Source organism: Balaenoptera musculus, chromosome 21, assembly GCF_009873245.2.
Source record: "Balaenoptera musculus isolate JJ_BM4_2016_0621 chromosome 21, mBalMus1.pri.v3, whole genome shotgun sequence".
NCBI classification, from domain to species: Eukaryota; Metazoa; Chordata; class Mammalia; order Artiodactyla; family Balaenopteridae; genus Balaenoptera; species Balaenoptera musculus.
The window spans coordinates 5,797,358-5,821,494 of NC_045805.1; the positions used below are offsets into that span (position 1 = coordinate 5,797,358).

The 24,137-nt window shown below is 36.5% G+C and overlaps 1 protein-coding gene across 6 annotated transcripts in view; it reads right to left on the minus strand.

Annotated features, from left to right (window-relative positions):
• Nucleotides 1-23,791, minus strand: part of WDR17 (WD repeat domain 17) — a 94,990-nt gene extending 71,199 nt beyond the window's left edge. For 3 of the 6 annotated variants that reach the window (XM_036838489.1, XM_036838488.1, XM_036838487.1), the window contains exon 1: nucleotides 23,623-23,786. The gene's annotated coding sequence lies outside the window, so the exon portion shown is untranslated. Of the gene's footprint in view, nucleotides 1-310; nucleotides 455-23,622 lie in introns of those variants that run through there. The other 3 variants (XR_005018148.1, XM_036838485.1, XM_036838486.1) reach the window with 3 other exon arrangements.
• Nucleotides 23,792-24,137: the final 346 nt, after the last annotated feature.

Consider the following 24,137-nt stretch of genomic DNA (forward strand, 5'->3'; position numbering starts at 1 on the left):
CAGAAAAACCACAAAACAACAGGCAGCAGAAAATCAGTTCCATTTTCAATTTCAGGAGTTGGACATAAAACTAGAATAAAGGTTAAAAGGGGTACAATGACAAGGCCAATCCTATATTTCGATTTGCTTCCAGCTCCACAGTTGAGAGTTAAATCCTTTTACGGTTAGTTGATTGTCAATTACCTAAGTGTCTCAAAAAGTTTAGAGACACACATCACGTAATAGAGTGCTAACATGTCCAAAAGAGAATCAAAATCACATGAATCGGACTTCATTTTAGTTTTACCCACTTCTGGAAGAAATTACTTACTAGCCATACTAAACAAGAGACTTCCTGGTGTCCTGGAGAATATCTGGACTTCAAAACATCCTCTATAAAATTTAGGTACTTCACCCAACATTTAATCGGTTCTGAGTGATCTTTTCCTGCCCCAAACTCATCAAACCCTTATAACTCAGTGGAGAAAAAAGGAAGAAAGGAAGAAAGGGAGGGAGGAGAGGGGTGGAAATAAAAGGAAAAAAATGTGAGTAATTTGAGTGTTTCATTCTTCATATCCAAAAAGTAAGATAACTTTTGTTCTGGCATAGAAACACATGTATGACACATAAATATCGCTGTAGCTAGTTGAGAACATCTTTATCTCACTCTAAAAATATACCAAATGGGACATGGCACCCTTCAGAATTCCTCTTCTTCTTCCTTATTCTATAGAAATATTTTCAATAATATCTGCTTGAAGTCCCAGGTCAAAATAGTTGGGAATAGGCTTCCACAGGAAGCTCCAGGACTCGTACACTCTGGTGCTCAACTTCTTTCCATCTTGCTGACTTCCCTGAATCTGGACCATGCTTTCTGTCCTGCCCTTGGGTTCCCACAGAGCCCCTGGTTCTTGGCTAACTGCTCAGAATTTGCATCTCCTGCAGGGTCCCACCCTCTAGACTGGTGGTCCTTCCTTGCTGTCTCTCTTGTCATTGCTTATCCTATTTTGAGTTAGGGATCTGTGTCTGTGTCCTGCCTTACGCTTTTTTACCCCGCCCTGAACCTATATCTAGCACCTTCCCAGGGTATATCTAGCTACCTTGCCACCATTTCAGTGGTTGCAGCCTCTCATGCCAAGCCCTTAAACTCCATTTTAAAGTACCTACTGTACCTAGATCCCACAGCCTTGTATCTGGTTATCTCAATATGAACATCGGTAAAGCCAAGCTTATCTCTTTCAAGTGATAAGAATCCCTTTCTACTGCCCCCCAATAGTCTTTCCTTTGCCCTGCATTCCCTGTTCCACTGACCAAAACTATACTCGACAGTAACCCGAAATAAGAACATCGAGCCATCTTTGATTCTTTCACCACCTTCCCCTCCACCTCCCGCTACATTTGATCACCAAGTCTTAACAACTACCTTTAACATGTCTCTTCAAAAGCCCCTTCCCTCCATCCCTAATGCCACTGTCTGGTACAAACTAATGAAATACTTTACTTACTAACCTCCCTGCTTTCACTGCAATTCCTAAACATGTTCTATACCAGCATGGCTTTATGCCTTTAAGTTGTGAAATGCTTTTGCCTGAGCTGTCTTACCTCTTCCCCTTTTTTTGTGACTAATGAGCTGTATCATATTTAACAAGACCCAACTTAATGTCCCTCTTCTTTGAAGCCTTTCTCAAATGCACCAAATCCCTCATCTGTGTGCCTCTAAGTCTATATTTGTGTGCACTGGATAGTGATTATTTGCAGAGACAAAAATTGTGAGTTGCCCAAGACAAAGGAACATGTTTTATTCATATTTGTATAGAAGGTACAAAATGTTTGTTGAGTGAATTGACACATGCTAGAAGAGTTTGTCAACTAGTGGTAGTTCACATGAACCGAAGGGATGTGTGTGTGTGTGTGTGTGTGTGTGTGTGTGTATATATATATATATATATACACACATAACTGCAACTTGGAAAGGGGCTAAAGAAATGTATCCAAATTACAGGTAATATACTCATCAACAAGCGAAATGGGATTACCATTCAATTCCTTGTAGAGAAACGGCTAACCAAATTATTTCAGAAATTAATTTTTAAAGGGAAAATAAAATGCAAACTTGAATTGGTAAAATTATTTTATAATTATATAAGGTACCAAGTATTTACTATATCACTATAAATACAATATAGTTAAAAGTAATACCTTGTTTTAGGGCACATAATAGTTCTCATGTCATACTTCCTGATATTTTTCCATGAGCACTATTTACCATATTTGCAAGAACTAAGAAAAGTAAAATATTTCACATCATGGAATCTCAGATGAATATTATCTTGCATAAAAATACATATTTTTTATTGTATTTCAGGTATTTTGATTATCTGAGAGTGTATAGAATCTGGTTCATTTAGTATAAGAATGGCCAATAGTTTTCAACTCTCACATCTCCTTGACTGGCTAGGACTGTCTGGAGTGCAGAGTTGAAACCTTTAGCTGATCTCAGAGCGGAAGCATGTCACGATCACTTAGCAGTAACTGAAACAGAAAGGAGAAAGTCATGGTGACATTTACTCCAACATGTTTACATCTGTGTATTCGTCCATGGGTCTAACTGACTAATTTATTGTTAAAATCACAAATTTAACTTAATTCGTAGTCAGAAAATTTTTCCTGCCTTTTAAGATTAGTGATGGAAGGAAATGAAAAGAATCAAAGGCCAGATGTCATTGTGTTAAAGAAAATAAATAAATAAAGTAAAATGGCTTGCAATGTCAGAAAACTTACTGCAGGGATTAATACAACACACAAGTAACCTGTGGTGTGATTGCTGGTCCTGACCTTTTTACATCCCTCTCTGCATCTCTACCTTTTTATGAGCTCATCACGGGCCGACTATATATCCTGGTCTGTTGCCTTGGACTTGCCATATGACTTGCTTTCCCCAGCGATATGTGGGCAGAAGTCAGAATGTTCCAGCTCCAAGCTCTGGCTGTAAGGCTTGCCTCCATTCACACCCATCAACATGAGAAGGACATTCCACAGCTACCCTCTTGCAGGGAACAGGGTGGGGCTGGGGAGGGGGGAATGCTACTTTCTCCCCAACAGGATCTGACTATATAAAAGTAGTGGTTGAAATACTAAGAAGCTATGGAGAGCTTTTCATAATCTCATGGGACTGGAGGGGAAAAAAACTGGCGTTCATATGCTGCCAAGGAAAAAAATGGCCTAATAAAGGTGCCCTTTCAGTGAGAACCATCTGGGTCTACACCTTAAAACTGGTGTGAAATAGACTATCCTTTACAAAGACTGAAGTTCAGCTTCAAATAAATTCATTCAATGATTGGATTGAGGTGATCTTCCCTACCCTCATACTTTCCAAAAGCAAAAGCATATTCTCTCCGGAGAAAGATAATATTAAATTGTCAGGCTGCAAAGCAATCAAGGGAATTCCAAAGAGTGAGAAGCCCAGTCACGGAGAGACAGACTAACGGCTTCACCTTTGACAGGGAGTGGGAGAAAGAGGTGATTGCCATAAAAGGGGGGAAGGAAAAAATCAGATAAAATTGTGAGTAAGTCCTAAGGCCGATATAAGCTAGAGCATCAGTATAGAATAACTGGAGGTCCCCGATGCAAGCTGAGTTGCACTCACCTGTCAGATCTTCTCCTCAGGCCTCAATCGGGTGCTTAGGAGAAAGAGGGGGGCAAATCAGACATAGTCCCCCTTAGTGGCTCAGGCACATGGGAAGCACTTGGCTACTGAGAGCTGACAGGCATGCAACTCTGTATAGGTCCCTGAATCCTTCTCCCAAATGAAGCACAAGTCTTCAGCTACTCGGAGAGAGGAAATACATACCCTCACTCCCAGGGACAACGGGGAGGGAGTAAAAGCAAAGCCCATCTGTTTCTAGGGAGGGACAGATAACCCTCTTTCCTGACCACAGAACTGGGAGAAGGGAAGAAGCAAAAGCTACCAGCCCCTGGCGGGTGGGCAGGAAAACATCTTGGGCTCCCATCCTGAACCAAAACGAAGCCCAGATCTGCCACTGAAGAGGTGCATTCTCTCTTACTCAGCACCCACCACAGATAGAAAGTGGAGTTTGGCTGCCTTAGAGCAGGGTTGAGGAGGGGGAGACACACAAATCTCCCCTAAAAACCAGATTCCCCCAATCTGGGAGATCAAATTATAGGATAATCATACACTGGGGTACTATACAATAATTAAAATGAACTATACACAACGAAATGGATGAACCATACAATGTAATGATGATTGAAAGTCACACATGAATATCATAGGATTCTAATATTTATAAAAGTTTAAAAACCAGCAAAGTTAATCTATGCTACTAGAAGTTATGAGAGAGTTTTCTTCAGGGAAAAGGAAGTAGCGACAGATAGGAGCCATGAGGGAGATTTCTAGGAAGCTCACAATGTTTCTTTTATGCTAATTATGCTAATGTGCAAATTTGCTGGTACAAAACAGCAAATCGCACATTTCTGCTGTCAGGTATATAATCTAAATAAAAAGAAATTATACACTAAGAATCTACAGCGGTGCTTTCTAATACTAACAAAATTAAGAGGGAAAAATAAACTGAAATGACTTGTCCACATATAAGTAGGTATTGTATAATCGGATTATATTTTCTAACTTCACTTGGACACTTTCATTTATCTTTTTATTTTGCCCCTAGAGTTTCCTGCCCCATTTACCATGCCCAGCCATCATATTTTGCAACATGTTAAGTCCTTCTCTGAGATATGCACTAATGCTGCTTTAACCCACAAGTATTTCTAGAAGCAACGTCAGCGACAAGCGGATGAGGAAGGTGGACACAAGGAATAAATAATCTCACAACAGGAAATGGGTACAAACCAAAGTCTGCAAAACAAGCAGCAGGGGACTGAGGTGGGCTAGATTAAGGATACGTATTTGGGGGTCCACAGGAACACCCAGAGTCTGATGACTTGGCCGTGATGGTTCATAGTGGATGCCTGTTAATGCCACGCCCATAATAGATCTTCTGACTCCTCAGTTCGTACGATTCCACAGGGGTGTGCCCCAGAGCAATCTCCACCAGCACGTTCCTAAATGCTGGCAGCGATCTGTAGCGACACGCAGCTCCCGTCCCAGCATTTCATGCCTTGACCAGACCTTCCAAAAATATTAAATAGCTACATCCTAAGAACAATTTGAAAGCTCACCCTTGAAAAACAACAAATCAATATAGCTGACAACACCCTCCAGTTACTGGTGATTCTAATCACCAGTAACAAAGTGACAATCTATACAGTATACTTCTCTTGAGCTTAGGTCACATGATATTTTTAATATATAAGAACAAAAATAGTTGAAAATGAAGTATTTTTACCAGAAAATCAGACTATATGAAAAGTAAAAATAAAATGGATTCTCTAAAGCTGAAAAACGCAATATCTGAAATTTAGATCTTAATGGATGAGTTTACTGGATACACCGGAAGTTAGTATTAGTGCAGTAGAATAGAAATAAATAGTATATAACAAAACTAATGCATAAAGAAAAGGAAGAATGAAATAGAACAGAGCATAAGAAATAGATAGGATATATTGAAAAGTTAAACACAGGTGTAATGGGAGTCTAAAAAGGAGACGAAATGTAGTAGAACCAATATTCAAATGATAAAGAATGAGAAATTTCCAAAGTTAATTTTAAAAAAAACCAAGTTTCTAAAGCTCATCAAATCCCAATCAGGGTAAGTTAAAATCTTGTCTAGGTACATCACAGTAAGATGCTGAAAACCAGGGACAAAGGAAAAAAAAATCTTAAAAATGATCACAATATAGTCAAGATCAATTGAAATAACAAAAGTCAAAAGACAATGGAATGACACTTTTAAAGTTATAAGAAAAAAAACTACACACCTAGAATTCTACACCCAGTGAAAATATAAGTGAAGACAAAAATTATGATATTTTCATACGAACAAAAAATAGGGAATATACTGCCAGGGGGCCTGAACCAGAAAGAAATATTACAGGAAGTTCTTTAGGTAGAAGGCAAATGATCCTAGACAGAAACACAAAAATGTTAGAGATAATGAAGATCATCAGAAAGAGAAATATGTGGTTAAATATAGCTATTGAATAGATATTAACTATACAAAACAATAACTATACTGTCTTGGGAAGTTTAAATATTTGTAGCATTAAATTATATGAAAACAACACAAAAGGTGAGAGCAGGATAAATGGAGTTAATATCAATGAAGAGGTAAAAGTCATCATTTGTGTTAAACTGTAATGAGTCAAAGTTACATGTTGGAATCTCTAGGGTAACTACAAAAATACTAGTGAATAAACATATTATTAACAAGTTAATTAAAGGAAAATGTAACTAATAAAAAATCTGTGAATAAGAAAACAAAAAGTGATTGTATATATAAATATATATATATAAGTATATATAACAGTTATAAGTTAAATGAGTGGATTAAAATTACAAGTAAAAGTAAAATTGGTAAACTGTATTAAAAACTAAGCCATATACTCTTCACAAGAGTCATACTTTAATTACAAGTTTACAGAATGGTTGAAAGTCAAAGAACAGAAACATATATTACATAATCATTAACCAAAAGGAAGCTATTATAATTATATTTTTAAAAGATTAAATACATTTTAAGACAAGAAATATTATTAGAGGACAGTGGGATATTACTTAAGGATAAAGGGGTGAATGCAACTGAATGATATGACAGTTTGCATCCAAATGACATAATTTTCAAATATATAAAGCAAGAATGACAGAATTAAAGGAGAAATATACAAATCCATAAGCATAATGGAAGACTTTAGGTAACAAATCTCAATATCTGATGGAATAGAGAAAATTCTATAGGAGTATAAAAGATCTGAATAACATATTCAATGAAATTGACCCAACTGACAAATGTAGAATACTGTACCCAACAATGGTACAATTCACATTTTTTTTCAAGGGAACATGAAGTAGTTACCAAAATAAACCATGTGTTGAGCCATAAGGAAAACCTCACCGATCTCTAAAATATTAGAAGCATTCAGAGTATGTTTTCTGGTCACAATGGAATTAAGTCTGAGATCAATAAGAGAAAGGTAACTAGAAAACCCATAACTGTTTGGAAATTAAACAATGCACTTCTAAATAATCCTTGGATCAAAGAAGTAAAAATGGAAGTTAGAAAATATTTAGCAGTAAATGGCAAAGTCACAACAAATAGAAATTTGTGGGTTATAGCTAACCAATGCCTGGAAGTGGAGGGTTACAGTATTAATTATATTTTATATATTTTTTTCTTACAGAAAAGGAGAACGAAAGAAAATCAAAGATTTAAGCTTCTATCCCAAAAATATGGAAAAGGAATGCAAACAAAATCTTAAAAAATGTAGAAATAGGATATCATTCCAAAAAGAAAAGAAAACATATTTATGTTTACAAACATGTAACAGAGAAAATCAAATGCAGGTTCCTTTAGATCAACTTTTAGATTTATTAAGAAAAAAATAGAGAAAGTACAAATATCAACATCAGGAATGAAGAAAAGACATCATTATAGAAACTACTGATATCAAAAAAAAGAATAAGAGACTATTATGAACACATTTGCAGGAATATATAAGATAAATTGGATGAATAGACAAGTTACCAAAGTTGATGAAAGAGTGAGAAATTCTAAACAGACTGAATATGAATATGAGTCTGAATTGAAAACTTTCCCACAGACAATCTCCCAGGTCCAGGTGATTTCACTTGTGAATTTTTAAAAATATTTAAAGAAGAAATTTTACACAAACTCTTTAAGAGTATAATAAAAGAAATCACATCAGTTCTTTATATCCTGCCAAAACCTGAAAAAGACTTTATAAGAAAGGAAATTACAGAGAAATCTCTCATAAATTAAATGTAAAATTCCTAAACAAAAAGTAGAGATATTAACATGTTAATGGATGAGAAGATTTAATATTGTAAAGATATAAATTCTCTCAGATTTAATCTAGAGATTATGTTATGTATCATAGTCATGATAGTCAATAAGTTCTTTTTAATGAATTATTGAATCCTCATCTCCTGAAAACTTAACCAAACTTCCTAACTTGAATCTCTAAATTGACCTGGTCTAAAAATAAAAAATGACTCACACTAAGGTAATTTAATGTCTAAATACCCAGCACATGTTATGGTGCATCATAAATAAAATATTTTTAGTTTTTAGACTGTACAGTGGAGTTCCAAGTTAACTGTTATTTATTTGATTTTCTAAGAAAATCTATTTTGACTAGTTTTTTAAATGTACTGTATTTCTAAGATACATAAATACAATCTCTATCAAAATTCAAAGAAAAACATTTTAGAGTACTTTTCTAATGAAAGTGGTTTTTTAAATGAAAGTGGATGCAGCAGAAAGAGTATCATAAACTCTTCAAAGTATCTGTATTTTTAGATTAAAAAGTCATCTTTGTTTTTGCTATTTCATAAGACCTAGAGTAAACGAATTCAAATGTCCTCTGAAAAACATTTGGTAAAACACAGATGTATCCAGCATTAGAGAAAATAATTTTAGAATAGAAGAAAGTGTATTACTGAACACTGTATTTGCATAAATTCTTGAAAATAAAAAACACTAAGACCTATTTTTTTAACATGAGGAGCAAGGGTGTACCACCCTTTCAGCTCACCCTTTATCTCTTGCCTGGAACTTGGAGATGAAGGCTGAGGCCCCAGAGTATCATAAGGATGCAGGATGAACCCAAGGGACAGTGGAAAAGGGAGCTGAAGAAGGCGAGATCCTCGGACACTTGTTGGACTTCCTACCTCCAACCTTTTTTGTTTGTTTGTTTGTTTGAGCCACTATTATTTTACATTTCTCTTTTACATGCAACCAAACCTGAGGCAGGCTTTTAGACTGCATAATTTCGAGTCATATTTTAGAAAGCAGAAGTAGTCAATTAGTCAATAATGTCAGTTAGATATAACCTTCATAATTCCTTGTCTTTAAATATAATTAACTATCATGTTTTCATCACCACAGGCATACAATATTAGTAAAATTCAGTCATTATTATCTACAGAACAGAGCATATTTTATTATCCCTATTTTGCCTCACCCAATACATTATTTGCACATGCGTCTACCTCATATTATTTAGTGAAAAAAATGTAATATTTATCCATGTATATCTGCTGTATCATTTTATTAAATTCATTTCAGAAAATATTTAGTGAGTATATATCATGGCTAGGCACTAATGCTAATTACTAAAGATATGAATATGAACAAGAAACAAACAGGAAAAAAAATTAAAAACTGCTTCAAGAAGCTTACAGCACTGGGAGAGCTCACACATGGCAGACACTTCCTGTTGTCTAATTAACAACATTTCCATCTGTCTCTTTCCCCTGCCCACAGAACCCCAAATTATTCTGGCACAGTTGGAATTACATTGTTCTCAGGGAAGACAGGATTTTTTCCCATTCCTAAGAGATGAATGGTGATTGGTCTAAACCAGTCATAGTAATTTCATCCTCCTTGGACAAGTATTGGACTAAGAGTGGGCCTCTGACTCAGTTCCAGCTAATGAGATAGAAGTAGAAATCTCCGATGTCATTCTTCCCTGCTTCTTCTGACTTGGACATTGATGTGATGCTGTTGCTGCAGCAGCTCTCTTGCGTCCATGAAGTAAAGTGCAGGAAAACTACAGAAGTGTTGCAATGCTAACATTATTGATGCATTAGCTTCAGTCATCTTGTTATATTTAATAAAATGGTGGCTGTTCTAGTTGCTGAGTTTTTGTTATTTCCATTTGACTTCATTTCTGATAGACACCGATGCATTTATGAAACAATTTGCAATAGTTGCTATGATAGAAAATGAACAAGGGCTTAGAGGAGCAGAGAGACTAATCTGCCAAAATCGCTTTAAGTGGTTGAGAAGGCTGTACAGAAAAAAGTGGGGCTTGAACTTTTAGGCAAAAATTATTTTCCTACACCTAAAGTAAAATGGTAAAGAGAAATAGTGACAAATGAGGGTAAACAAGGAGGCAGATACAGAACGATGGGAAACATGTAGATCACGATAAGGACTGTGGATTTTATTTCAGATGTGAGGGGAAGTCTTCAAAACAGTTTAAGCATGGTAATAATATCAGATTTTGTGATTTACAAATATCATCCTGGCACTCTTAGGAGAAGGCATCTGGGGACAGGGGAGCAAAGCATAAATAAGTAGATGAGAAATGATAAGAGGCTGAACTAATGACCTAAGAGGAAGTAAGGGAGAGAGGGAGAACTTAGGAGGACAGGTCTGGGATAAAGCTCTATTATTAGGTATACTGACTGCAGAGTGCGGTAGGACATTCAGGTGGAGACTCCTCCAAGTCCTTCAGAAATAGAGGTCAGGAACCGAAAAAAGGAAGGTCAGCTAGAGATAAATATTTCAGGTATAATTTGGGGCAACACCAATGTTTAAGAGACAAGTAGAGGAGATGAGAGGGGAGGGGAGGGGAAAGTGGCTGAAAAGATATCTTGACAGAGAAGAGACACAAGAAATAGGAATATTGGGGAAAGGAATATGTCAGATGTTGAAAAAGAAGGTTTTCAAACAGGTCAAACATTTCAGACAGACCAGTAAGATGAAGAGTGAACTGTGCGTCCCATGTTCGGGACGAAGCAGCAGGTTGTGATCAGCAAGTTTATCAAAAACCCAATGGCTGATTTTCAGTTCTCATTTCACTTGACTTGCTGGGAGCTGTTGCGGCCACTCTGGATCACAGCTGAATCCATCCTCTTGAAACACTTCCTTTACTTCTGGACAGTGCTCTCCTTTGGTTCTGCCTCTACTGCAGTGCCTACTCCCTGGTTTTTTTTGGTTTTGATTTTTTTTCCTTGGATTCCTCATAATCTTCCCGAACTCTTAACTTCAGAATGTCCCAGAGATCAGTCCTTGGACCTCTTCTTAATTGTCTCTTGGTGATCCCATCCTGTTTTATGACATTAAATACCATATACGTGCCTATTCTCTCAAATTTATACATCCAGCCTGAAAATCTCTCTGATCTCTGGACTCATATATCTAATTCCTTGTTTTTATTCCAGTCTTTTTGAGTTATAATTGGCATCTAATACTGTATATGTTTAAGGTGTACAATGTAATGATTTGACATATGTATATACTGCAAAATGATCACCACAATAGGATTAGTTAACATCCGTCACATCATATAGTTAGAATTTTTTTTTTTGCTTGTGATGACAGCTCTTAAGATCTAATCCCTTAGCAACTTTCAAATATACTTGAGGGTATTATGCTAAGTGAAGTTAAGTTAGAGAAAGATAAATGTTGTATAATCTCCCTTATACGTGGAATCTAAAAAAGACCAACCTCATAGAAACAGAGATCAAATTTGTGGTTGCCAGAGGTGGAGTGAGGGTCGTGGAATTAAGTGAAGGTGGTCAAGAGGTACAAACTTCCAGTTATAAGATCTGGGGATGTAATTTCCTGTTTTACCAACCCCATTTGGATATTAAATAGAATCTCAGAATTAACTTATTCAAAACAAAACTTCTGATATTCCCCACAAAGTACATCCCTTCCTGTTTTTCTAATTCAGTAAATGACCACCAATCTGACTATAGTAAATAACTACTGATGATTGGACATAATGAATAACTGATGTTTCCTTAATATGGACCTTCTGACAATGAAGATACTCAAAATACAAGTTACTTAGTTGAAGAGTATTCATGTGTGGATGTTTTAGTAAAGACTATACTTACAAACTTTGAAAACGGTTAAGGGATAGAGAGTATTTTCATTACTAATAATTCATTATTGGGTTTTATTTTTCCAATACTAATGCATTCCTTAATTAGTCCACATTTCATTACTTACATATTAAAAAGCCCACAACAAAGATTAAAATATAAACAGAACTAGAAATGACAAAGAGCTAAATATAATTTTAATTAAAACTTGTTACATGTTCAGATGCTAACTGAGGAGTTTGGTTCCCCCCAGTTTCCTGTTTTGTTCCTAGGTTCACTCTGCCTGCATCACCTGTGTTACAGAGCACAGGAAGCCCTGAAGCATTTCTAGCAGTTCCTGACAGTCCCGCACAACTTTCCGTTTAAACTCAGTAGTGAACATTCGTTCTTTGCCTCCCCATCATCTCCATTTCCTGCTTTCAGAAATAACTAAACATTTGTATTTGGTGGTCTCCCTCCTCCGCTTCAGTCCAGGTTCACGTGGACACCAGTCCCTGAACTAGGTGATTCAGATTTATGCTAATCATTTCCCCGGCCATTTTGATGGTTCAGTGATGGGAACAGAGCTTAAATGTGTCTGATCATGAAACTTAGAACTTCTGTAAGAACTGGGAAAAGAGGCTCTGTCTTCTGTCGACTAAAGCCATAACAGTCTGAATTCAGAGCTACTGCAACCGTCTTGCTATCCTGAGAAGGTATCTAGAATTGCTGGGAGCTACTACCTAGAGCTGGACAAAAGCCAGCACAGCATAGAGGGCTGAGGGCAATGATAGTGATTGAGCACTGAAATTAACTATGAGTGATACATGCACTCCCACAACTCTGTCTTTAATTTTTTAATTAAATGAACTAGTAATATAGGTTGTATTTTCTGTTGCTGGAACTGAAAGAATTCTAACTGGCTCTTATAAGATCACTGAAAACACACACACACCACTCATAGTAGCACTCAAAACAAGGTCTCAGCATCATTCCTGTGAGGAATTCCCACTAAATACAAAGGTACTATAGTCGTGTCATAGGTACTACGTGAAAGGTACTAGAGTGTCATAAAAGGACCATCCACAACGGTGCTGGGAATTTAAAAAGCCTTTCTCCCAAGAAGTATGTATAAATGTATATTGTCACTGCCTCACTATCCGTCTCCAGTTTAGAAAATCAAGATCTATGTCAACCAGAAAAATTCCACACTGTCGTGGAAGCCATGGTGCTGTCTCTTTCTCATTCCCGTCCTGCACCTCTTCATCTCTGTCCTTCACTCAGTCCACGACCCCTGCCTCTATCTGCTCAGTGACTACAGTTCTTAGAAAATAAATTGGGAGAAAAATGGGAGATACGGTAGTAATACTGTACTCTAGGAAGTATAACTCTTTAGCGATATATTACAGGTAGAAACAAAAAGAAATTGTACTTTTTCATGTATTTTCTCCATCTATTTAGTCTACGCAGAGAGGAGAAAATTCCATCTCGGACAACAGAACTATGGAAATTAGGTTAGGGTATTAATATAAGATTTATACCAATGTTGGTATGAGAACACTGATACTGATCAAATAGTGACGTAACTGATGCATTATCCAAGAAGACAGAGTCCGGGGCCTGCAGCGATCTGCATATTCTGTCTTTTGGTTATCGGCAGCCTTTAAGGATAGGAATGTGGATACTACCAGCTAAGATAAAAAGGCTGCACGGTGAGATAGTTAAAATGACAATCATGAAGAAAAAAAAAGGGAATAGCAGAAAAAATATCCACATCAAAGAACAATAAAGGGTTCGGGAGGAGGAATAAGGAATTTGGGATTAGCAGATACAAACTACTATATATAAAACAGATAAACAACAAGGTCCTACTGTATAGCACAGGGAACTATATTCAATATCTTTTAAAAAAAGAGCAATAAAGGGCAGAATTAAAACTGCAAAAAAAAACCTTATTAATGATTCAGAGAACAAGTAAAAAAAACAAAAAACATTGTGGGAAAACAGTTTTTTTTCTAATTAGAGAGAAAGTGAAATACATGCTGTACAGGGGATGAAAACCCAAACTACATACTATAAACATTTTTAGAGAAAACTAAAGCAAAATAATAGAAATAAAAGCAACAATCCAAGATATAGCCCCCGCCTCCCCAAAAATCTTGGATTGAAAAATGACCCTAATTAGGCAGACCCTGATTAAGACCCTAAAAGTACTCTTCTTGTTTCAAGTAAAATAATATTTTGTGAGAAGATCTATACCTAGATGTATTAAGGCAAATTCAGGGTTAACTTTTTTACCACCCTATGAGCATTGAAGTAATTTTGGTTTTTGTTTTTTAATGTTATGTACAAATGGGGAAAAGTCAGATTGGCATCATATCTCACCAGTGCATGAAATTCTAGAAACCAGTGGTACAAGAATTATGTTAAACTGGACTGTTTTGACCTCACTATTCTATAAGCAGCCAAACTATCGTCCACGTGTGAAGGGAAAACAAAGACGCTGTCAGAAATGCAAGGATTTAGAAGGCAATTCACCCATGTGATCTTCCTTTAAAAATTACCTGAATTAAAATTACAGGCTTTTGAAAAATGAATCAAAACAAACAACTTAAATATAGAAGTTCATGTAATTAAAAACATATGTTAAGAGAAGAAACCTGAAGTTGTATGGTTATAAAAATGCAAATGTCAAAAGTAGTTATTAAAAGAGAAAAACAACATTATAAATGTTAGCTATAAAAAACTAGAAGTCTCAGATTGTCTTCCCAGGTTTAGAAAAACAAAAGAAGAAAACAAGGGTATGCTAAATTTCTCATTTTACAAAGGTAATCAATAGCACAATTTGTTTCTTGATATTTGCTACCAAAGTATTTTTATAATTTAAAAAGAATCATTAAATAAATTTTAAATTTAAAATATTTAAGTTAAAATATGCCTTAAACAAGGTTAGAAATTAGATAAAAATATATGAACATATACATATATATAATCTTACTTAATATGCAAACAGTGATTAGAAATCAATGATTTGAAAAAGTCTCTGTAGTTAACTTAGGCATGTTATAAACAGTTATGTTCCTTTTTCTAAAAATGATGTATGTTCACTAAACTTACTGTGGTAATCGTTTCATGATGTATATAAGTCAAGGCATTAAGCTATATACCTTAAACTTATACAGGACTGTATGTCAATTTTGTCTCAATAAAACAGGAAGAAAATGTCTTCATATGGCTGTTTCCATGTTGGTTTTCAGTGAACACTTAGGGAATCATATTTACATTGTAGTGTGGAAGATCTTCCCACAGGATGCTGACATGATGAAGACCAGAGAAGTAACTTTCTTATAACTGAACTGCCTCAGAAATAGGACTGAGGTTACTGAGCCAGAGTGATTTGGCTGGAATATTTCTTAACTTTTGTTCTTCTGTCAGTCTTAATTAATTAGTCAACACCTAAGGTCATTCTGTGAAAGATCTTAACCAAATAACATAGGCAGTTAAAATTTTTTTTTAAAAAGGACAAATCTTGGCAAGGAGAAAAGGTGGGTAAAGAATTAATAGAGACAGCAGTAAGACTGATGCCCAGAACACACCATCCTGAAGACTGGATGGAAGATGACTGAGAATTTGGCTCTAAGTTTCCTAGAGGTCAAAGAAAAAGTGAAAGATGATTATAACAGTGTCCATAATAAAGAAACCAACTAATGAGTCATAAGAAGCATAGATATTTCTGATACAGAGACTTGAGAGAATTTTCTCCCATGAGTATTCATAAACAGCCTAAAATCCATAATGACATCACAACTGATGCAGTTACCTATTGTAGTGCTTGGACATATGCTTTGGAGTAAGGTGAATACATGATTCAGCCTCCTCATTCAGTGAAAGCAATTCTTTTGCCAGAGCTTGGAGTGGCCCAGATATTTAGCTCTAAGATGATATGGCTTTCTATTAAGAAAATTAACAAAAAGGGAAAAGTTAGACCAAGGGAAAAATTAGACCAATCAGTTACAGCATATATGAATGGACTACATATGCGTAGGACCATAAATATTTTCTAATTAAAAATAATCTCTTGTTATTACAAAAGTTGTATATGTACATTGTAGAAAATCAAAAGCCATAGATAAATAAAAGGCAAAGAAGCCATTTTATCCCCTTGCAGAAAAAATGATCATAGTGTATGTTTTGCAAAGAAGTCATATTATGCATAATATTTTGTAAATTCCTTTTTCTGGTTAAATTGTTAGTTAAAATATTTACTTTTTCATGTTAGTAAAGTTTTATCTCTTCTAATAACCAGTCCATCATTCATCTTTACCAAACTATCCCCCCAAATGTCCTTTATATAACTGCTTTGTTGAAACCAGAATCCAATCCAGGTCCATGCATTAAATTTTATGTTGTTTAAGGTTTGTTAATCTAGAATGGTGCTTTTTATCATGACACTGACTTGCTACAAAGTATCTTATCTTCTGGATTTATCTGCCTGTTCTCTTATAGAAAATCACCTATATTTCCTAAGAATTCAAATGAATTCCAATTAAACAATTTTGGCTGGAAAATGTATATATATATAATTTATATCTATATATCTTTATATGTCTAAATATATACACACACATTAAAAATAAAAGAATACACATCACGAGGTTAACAGTTGGCTATTTAATAGTAGGAAATTTATTATTCCTTGGACTTATATTTTCTAAAATTTGAATAATCACTTTTCAATCCATTCATTCATTCAACAAATATTTATTGAGCACCAAGCATGTGCTAGGTAGGTCCTGAAGAAAAAGCACTCTGCAAAACAGATAAAAATCCTGCCCTTCCACAGTTTTTATTCTTGAAGGGAGAAGTCAGAAAATGAGCAGAACAAATAAGTAATTGATGACTGTTAACAAGATAATTTGTTGTTCGGAGAAAAAGAATGCAGTGAGAGAGGAAAAGGAGTTCTGGAGATATAGAGCTGACACTGCAATCTTTTAAAAGTTGCCACGGGGAGGCCTCACTGAGGTTATACTGAGTAAGGTCTAAAGGAGACGAGAAGACAAAATATGAAGGCCTCTGGTGGGAAAGAGCACTAAACAGAGGGAGCAGCAAAAGCAGAGACTCTTGACGCGGAAGCACTCCTGGCAGCCTTGAGAAACAGAAAAATCAACAGAAGTATATAAAAATGTGTATTCAAAGGTCAGGGTCACAAACATATCACCATGCAGAGACTCAGGGTAGTTTTCTTGAACTCCTCTTTGTCCTATTCAGAATTTTGTTAATTTTCTTAATAGAAATCTATTGCCTATAGTAATATAAAAAAAAAACCCTAAAAATATCATGTTGAAAATCAGTGTTTAAAATTTGAATACACTATATGCTGAGAGTGATGCAAAAAATTCTAGTGAGCATATATAGTTAATATGTTAGTATCTACTATATGTGCTCATTAGAAAGCATTTGGAAATTGCAAAAAACAAAAAACAAAAAAAGGAAGGTTTTTTTTAAAGCAGCCATTAGCCCACTAACTTGAGATCTTCTTCCTCTGTCTAGTATCCATAATTCTAAATGACCACTATTTTCACTGATATGTACAGCCATAGATTATCAAGGATAAATATAATTTTAAAAATCTCTAAATCGGTGCATCTCAAAGTGTGGTTCTCAGGTCTCTTGCATCAGAATTAACTGAGAAACTTGCTAAAAATGAAGATTCCTGGATCACAATCTAGGGCCAGTGGATCTTGGGGTGGAGTCTGGAAACCTGCTTTTTAACATCATTTCCAGATGATTTACATAGCACAGTAAAGCTTGAGAACTACTTACTCAGTTCAACAATAGTAAAGATATTTATCAGATAAACTGCCTCTAGTATCTTCTACTGACCAGATTAATCTCTTAAATTTCAATCATTCCTAAATTTACCTTTCATGTGCTTGGTAGGAAATTATGTCTAAGCATCCCCAACATATGTCAAATCCTGATGTTCTTAAAAGCTTAGATGATAAAATAGGTCACAAGTACAGTATTAACCTACGTTAAAATCCTGGATTAGACAGCGAATAGAAAAGAATAAGGTCATTATGGTTGCTCTAGTTTGGACTCACAGAATGACCACTTATACCAGTATGAATTCCCATTTGATCAGCAAAACGAAGGATTATAGGTAAGACCGAGAAGACCAAAACACTAATTCAAAGATGTGGCAAAGTGAATGCAGTTATTTCATCATCCATCTATATACTTAATCCATCATTCATCTAGATATTTATTTTTACACTTCCTACATTTTAACCACCAAAGTGAAAATTATATGGATTTGAATTATGAAATTAGATTTTCAAGGCGCTTGAAGGATTACAGAATCTCTTGATCTGCAATGTGGAAAAGATTTTTAATTTGATCAAAGATGTAATACACTTTTCTTGAACAATAGGATCATTCATATACCTTCAATTAACCATTCTGAGAGACTCAGCCAAAGAGAAATAGAGGAGTGAAATCACGTATTTTTCACCCATAAACTAAGAAGAGGTAAATATTCCATTGAAAGAGACATTATGAAAGTAAACATGTAAACATTGTCATAAAAAAGATGTAGGATTATTTTTATAATAGGCTATGGCAAAAATAAGTAGCTTTATTTTTATAAATAGGATCATTCCTCATGAAGGAGGACTTGAGAAGCTACGGCATGAATTGTTCTGTAAACCTGAAGATGCCTGTCCCCCTTCTAATTAATCTGTTCTGTAAGTTGGATTTTGTATATGAGTTTTTAAAGTAGGGTGGGTCTTTATGCTTATCTGTGTCTGAAAATCAGGATTCTCATTTGGCAGAAACAGTCAGTTAGACTGGCATTTTCATGTTCTGGGACAAGTACTTTTTGGCAAGTACTGAGAAAAACCAACAAAGGAAATCAAATGGATTTAAAGCTTGAAAGCTTTAAGAAATAGCTCACACAAAGTCACTACATCCAAATTTTCTTTTATATATGCATCCATACATTGATAGGAGGCCGGAAATAAATCCTAAAGTGTGATAAGTGAAGACTTGTATCAGCTAAGGCAGGACCAGTGCATATATGAGACAGGTTACTAATCTAGTCAACGGGCCACCTGTCAAAAATTATTCCCTTAGCCAACATAAAATTCCCACAAAGATGAACTAATTAATAATGCAAGTGAGATATTGTGTCCAAAAAACTACTATTGAAATTTAAATGTTTATGAAATGTATCCACAATTGTATTCAATATTTTCAGGAATGAGTTCATTTATGTAGTAGTTTAAGTAAAGTTTCAAAGGTGGAGTTGTATACGAACACTACCAGTTCAAGAGAAGACTAGGTCCAGTGGCACAATGTACCTTCTTATCAGTACTTCTCAAGTGTGACCTTGCGTTAGAATCACTCGAGGCTCCTGAAAACACTGATTCCAGGCGCTCCCTCAGATATTCTGATTTGGTAGGGGTGTGGCCTGGAAGTATGCATTTCTGACATGCTCCCACGGGATGCTGGTCTAAGATACATGTCGAATAACACCATTCTAGATGGCATCTGGTACCAAAGGGTCAGAAAGTCTAGAAAATAAATGCGTCCAACTTCAAAATGTTACCCAATGGTAACCATAATCCAGGCTTCAGATACAACTTCCAAAAGCTTCTTATTTCTAACATTCAATTGTAGATGTGATGGCTATGTACACTTAAGTACCATTGAGGTACATTAGGATAAAGAATTTATAAGATAACTGGATCCCCCCAAATCACAGAAGACTTTGCAGAAAAACTTGAATCATATTAATGAGCAAATCAAAAAATTTTACAAGTTGTGGGAAAACACTTTTTAATTAATATTTTAAGCAAACTTTCTATATGATGAGACCAAACACATGCAATTTGTTCATTATGTACAATAATCACTTAAAAAATACAAAAGTGATCTAAATCTTAACTACTCAAACTTTTGAATTACTCACTTTAAGAAGTATAATAAAAGAGAAAGGTGATATATTTTTACACCTCTTTAGGGAGCAGCACAATGCTGGGTGTTAGAGCCTGAGGTTCCAGACCAGCTTTCCCATTGAAACTTTCCCAATTTTAAGCAACTTAATTTTTGTGTGTTTAGTGTTAATGGTGTTAGACTGACTGGTCTCTAAGAATCCTTCTAGCTTAAATTCTGAAATGACTCCTTCAAACCTGCTACCATGTTTATCTTAAAAATAAAATTTGCATAACTCTTTTCGTTAAGACTCATTCAAAAAGTTTTATCTTAATGGGCCAAAATTAAGTATTACCTACTTCTTATTAACCAACTATTCAATTTTCAGGACTCCATGTGGAGCTGTATTATATTGAAAAATGAAGTTTTTCCAACAGCACATCAAACACGAGTGCTCTGTGTAGTGAGAACTATTTTCTGCTTTCCAATTGGAAAAGTTTTTTTGTATGAGATATGAAATTGAGCTTATTATACATAATTGCAAATGAGCCTGCCTGAGATACTGGTACATGCTCATAACTTAAAGTGTCAACAACTGGAAGAGAACAACAAATCTGAACATAAAGTAAATTATTTAACAACCTCTGTTATGAGTTCTCCACATCTGAGCATTCAAATTTATAAACCAAATTTTAAATGTTGTAACATCCTCACCGAAGCATGGAAAATTATTTCTTGCATCTTTTGATAAGAGCTTTCCTGAACATGACAGTTATCAATTATCCCTTTAACAGCAAATAACATTGCTGAATTATCTCCTATGATCTTACTGTGCAAGATTTGCCTGTTTCTGTGACACATATATTTCCTAAACTAGAACACAGACTTCCAGAATTTTAGGAGATAATTAGGCTACTAAATCAATGTTATAAGTACCTGTAAAGTAATAAAAAGTAAGCCTTTATCATTATTAAAAAAAATTATCTCACTCAAGTAGCTGATAATGTGACATCTAGATGCATGTGCCACCCGTGGCTCCAATTCCAGCTTGCTTTTTTTTTTTTTTAACAAAGTCTAGCCTATTTCAAGTTATATTTGTCTAGTCATTGAGATCAAGTAAAAACAACCTGAAACTTGTCTCCTCATGCAACAGCCCATGTTTTACCATGAGAAGTTTTGAAATTCTTCTAGTCAGTCATGATGGGATTTTTTTTCTTTCAATACACAAAGGCAAAGGTCAAAGTTGATCATTTTACTGTATTTCTCTACCAATTTTTATAACCGAAGTTACAAGTCCTTCTTGAACAGTTAAGTAACCTCAAGCAAGAGAAAGCTTTTCCTTTAGGATCTGTTTCTCTACAGAGTAAATTCTTTGGGGAATTTCTAAGATTCTCTCCGGGTATCCATATCTAATTTCTTGCTCATAAATCTCCAAGGAATAGTCTCATTAACAGTGAGAGAATAATCTCCATGTGATTATCATAGAACACAGCATGGTCTTGGATGTTGAAAAATGCCAGCCACTCTTGGTCTAATATATGTTTCTCACATGAAAGAAAAGGTGTCAGTTAGTAAGAAATCCCTCCCAATCTCCTAATATGATTTCTACGGATTAAAATATTCTCAATAAGATCTCTGTTCCTGAAGACACACTGGAAGCTACATACATGATTTCACTTTAATATTTCAATCTGCTACATGGAATAGATACAAAATACAAGATGAGATAATTCAGCAATTGCAGAAAGTAGTAGTAATGTTTGGATACACACCATTACCATGAATGGCTGGGTAAACACGTTATTCAGTAATCTGGTAAAACATTACCTTTCTTGCATATTAGATCTGACTTTGAATAAATTCTGGAATACAGGAAGGACATGTGAATCCTTCCAAATTGTTTGAATTTCATTTTAGTCTTCATTACAGAGTTTAGGCAAGTAAAATTAGGTAGTATGGAGAACCTGCACATATTTTATTGACAGGGACAGTCTAATCATTCATGTTGGACTTCCAGTATTTACTGGGGCAAAAGAAACAAACAAACAAACATAAAACTGTTCTTACTCTTCTCTGAGCAATATAAAAGCTGCTGCAGCTCACCCATGCTCAGGCTAAGAGCTGCAAGGTAGAGTCCACAGAACACAACAACAAAAAACACTCTAGCCCTAGAAGTCCCTCCACTGGGAGCAGAGGAATTTAAAAACATTATTTTCTAAGCTAAATTGATTTGCAGCTTTCTAATATATAGGATTATTGTGTGAGTAGTAACAAAAGTTTTTAGTACAGCAATATTTAATCATTAAAGATAAAAGAATGAAGAATTTCAAACTTTTAAGTAAATATATCTAATTTTTTTTCCAGAGATACCCACAGTTCTTTAAGTATTCCTATTACTATAAACACAGGGAAAATCAGCTCAATATAAGTAGTAAAATTCAACTAGCCATTTTAATATAGAGTAAGTTTGTGGAGCTCACTTAAGAAGTATATGAGTTTCCTTCCATGTGGGCCCTTTCAAACAAGCCATTGGTTTATTCCAATTGAGCAAACTTCCCAGGAACTCTCAATGCAATGACCTACACCTAGCATTGTAACATTAATCTCTAAACAATCCCCTAAAGCACGGTTCCCCAAACTCTGTTGAATTAACTGACAACTTTTCAAAGGCATTTAATTACTGTTTAATTTTAGATCACAGAACAGGAAAGACTGTCAGACTGACTTCTCAGATCTCTGCCTTCACACAGGTAAGATGTGACTACGCTCACTTTCTTGCACACTTAGGCCAGTGAGGCAGAATCTCAACAGGATGTAAGAGAGTGCTTTTCTACAGGGGCTGTCCACACCACAAGCCCAGAATCATCTCCACTAATGCCAGTAAGAGGGAGACAACGTAACACCCAAGACCATGCTGTGTTCTATGATAATCACACCAAGACTATCCTCTCACTGTTGATGAGCCTAGGAGATTTGTGAGCAAGAAATTAGATATGAAAACCTGGAGAGACTCTTTGAAATTCCCCAAAGAATTTACTGTTGGAGAAACAAACCCTAAAGGGAAAGCTTTTTCTCACTTGAGGTGACGTAAAATGTTCAAGGAGGACTCGTAATTTTGGTTACAATAATTGGTAGGGAAATGAGGTTCTCCGAAGGGTATCTATTTCTGAAATATTCAGACAATGAAAGAAATGTAATCTCTCTCTTCAAACCATTGTTGGAGACTTTTAAATAAAAAAATTAAGTCAATAAATACATATACAAATGGATATGGAAGTTACAGAATAAGTGTGCTTTATTTTTGATACATGATCCAAGGCATCACTAAACTTCATTCAAATCAATTGCTTTTACTTAATATAGTAAAAAAAAAAGTCAGCTCCAATGCTTGCTCCTTTTAATATCTGCATGCAAAAGAGTTAGTCTGGGCTTGTTAGCTTCTGAAAAATAGGAAAGATTATATTTTTAAGATTCGCTTAGCACATAGTGTGCCTCTGAGATTCAATACTGTCTTTTTTCTGGGATGCGCTTCCCTTTGACCCCAGGGTTTCTTGCCGCAGCCTGAGTACGAAGGCCACCTTCAAGGGGGCGGGGGTCCTTACAGAAGCGCCCGTGGGCACAGGAACGAGAGCGACAATCTAGACTCTAGACGCACAGAGGCTGAATAAGCTTAAAACATAAGGCAGTGTCTCCGGTCAGGGTCGCAGGTGACACTCCAGGGGCAGTTCAGACGCGCAAAGGCTGCTGCTTCTGCTGCGTCCCGTCCTCGGCCGGTGAGCGGCGCGGGCGCTCGGGGCCCATCGCCTGCGAAGCCCCACAGGACGCGCGCACGCGGGTCCGCGACCGTCGCGGGGGCGGGCGGACCACCCCCCAGCCCCGCGACGCCCCATCGCTCGAAGATCGCCCTCCTCCAGCCCGCGTCCCTCGCCCTGCGGCCCGCCGGTCCCTACCTGCAGGACGAGGCGACCGCAGCGGCGGACAGCGGAAGGAGCTGAAGCGGGCGCGGCGGCCGGACCCGATCCGCACCGCCCTCCCCTCCTGCGCCGCGGGCTCCGAGGCTGCGCGGCCGGGCCGCGGGGTCTGAAGGGCGGGGAGGCGGGCTCCGCAAGCCTGGCCGCGCGCGCGGCGCCCCGGGTCCCGCTCCGAGCCCCACGTGACAGCCACACTGGCCGCTGATTGGAGCGCCTGGGGAGAGGCGGAGGCGGCCCCTGACCCCCCGAGACTGTGCGGGCCCAGGTGGTTACCTGGCAACCGGGAGTCGGCTCTGAAGACGTGGTTCCCAGGCCCGGGGACAGGCTTCAGCAGAGTTTACAGGGAGGCTGAAAGTGGAGGAAAGAACAGTGAGCCGCCAGCGTTCTCACCACCTAACAGATTCAACGCACCGGGTCTGCACTTTCTAGGAAAATGAGTCAAGTATACAATAAATAAATCACCCCATCTTCTTGAGGAGCCTGAGGGAGGGAGT